This window comes from Rhincodon typus, chromosome 7, assembly GCF_021869965.1.
Source record: "Rhincodon typus isolate 14 chromosome 7, sRhiTyp1.1, whole genome shotgun sequence".
NCBI classification, from domain to species: domain Eukaryota; kingdom Metazoa; phylum Chordata; class Chondrichthyes; order Orectolobiformes; family Rhincodontidae; genus Rhincodon; species Rhincodon typus.
In genome coordinates, this window is record NC_063338.1 from 98,238,339 (window position 1) to 98,240,022 (window position 1,684).

At 43.2% G+C, this 1,684-nt stretch overlaps 1 protein-coding gene across 1 annotated transcript in view; it reads left to right on the top strand.

The window, feature by feature from the left end:
* Window positions 1–1,684, top strand: part of LOC109925638 (autophagy-related protein 9A-like) — a 25,898-nt gene that overhangs the window by 15,296 nt on the left and 8,918 nt on the right. The gene's annotated exons all lie outside the window — the stretch shown is intronic.

Consider the following 1,684-nt stretch of genomic DNA (forward strand, 5'->3'; position numbering starts at 1 on the left):
TCCTTCACAGATGCTGCCAGACCTGCTGAGCTTTTCCAGCAACTTTGTTTTTGTTCCTGATTTACAGCATCCGCAGAGATAGTAGGAACTGCAGATGCTGGAGAATCTGAGATAACAAGGTGTAGAGCTGGATGAACACAGCAGGCCAAGCAGCATCAGAGGAGCAGGAAAGCTGACGTTTCGGGCCTAGACCCTCAGTTCTTTTGGTTTTTATTCAATTCAATAAATTCTGGAATGAAAAGCTAGCTTCTAGCCATCAGTTTTTGTAAAATCCCATTTGGTTCATTAACATCCTTTGGGGAAGGAAATTGCCATCCTTACTCAGTCTGGCCCCCAATATAACTCCAGATCCACAGTAATGTTTTTCACTTTTCAATACCTGCTGGGCAATAAATGCTGGACTAGCTAGTGATGCCCACATCCCATGATTGAATATATAAAATAGAATGTAATGGGTCGTTTGTATTCTGGCAAAGTGCAACTAGTCCAGTGCCACAGAGATCAATATGAGGGCAACAACTGATTCAAATCCATGTAAATAACTTAAATGAAGGGACAAGTTAGATTTTTTAAAAGAAAGTCAAACAGCTTGACTATGAGAGATGGTATCAGAGATAGTAGGAACTGCAGATGCTGGAAAATCTGAGATAACAATCTCTCTCCCACTGCAACTCTCTCTCCTCTATCCATCTTCTATCCGCCTCCCTCTCTCTCCCTATTTATTTCAGAACCCCCTTCCCCTCCCCCATTTCTGATGAAGGGTCTAGGCCCGAAACGTCAGCCTTCCTGCTCCTCTGATGCTGCTTGGCCTGCTGTGTTCATCCAGCTGTACACCTTGTTATCTCAGCTTGATTATGACACGTCTGGGGGAAGATGGGACTTGAACCAGGACCTTCTAGCGCACTGGTAGAGATTCTACTGCCATGCCACAAGACCCAAGAGACATAGGGCTGCTAATGCCTGAAAGATAAGCAGGAAAACGAGTTCTAAACAGGTAAGTGATTAGCTATCAGAGGACAGAGACAATACTTCAAGGATGTCAAACCCTGTACTGAATCTGACCTGGATGTTTTTGATGGGGACAGCGTAGAGGCAGCTTTACTTTATATCTAACACCGTGCAGTCCCCATCCTCAGACTGTTTGATGGGGACAATATCGAGAGATTTAATTTTGATTTAAGAGTAGAGAGCTTTACTCTATATTTGCCCCTGTGCTGTACCTGTCCTGGGACTATTTAATGAGGGACAGTGTAGCAGGAGCTTTACTTTCACTTTAAGAGAGTGATGGAAGATTTAGTCTCCAACTGCTGTAACTACCCTACGAAAGTATGGTGAAAATCACAGACTGAGTAAGCCACAATTGAAAGGTTGAAAAAGAAACTCTGACTGAAGGTCAGCAATCACCAAAGTTTAGTTTCAATTCTCACCAGCTTGGAGATCAGGCTTATTGAAATGAGAAAGTATTTGTTTGTCCAGATATTAAATTAGGCAGTATAAACAGTTCCCAAATCACAGAACTGGCTTTTAACAGCAGTTAACACAAGATCACACCAGGTTTCACAGTAAAATGAATATCATGGTCAAAACAGGAAACACGGCAGCGTGTTTGTACACAAAAATCTCCAACAAACAGAAATACAGTGCGGCGCTCCCTCAGCACTGACCCTCCGACAGTGCGGCGCTC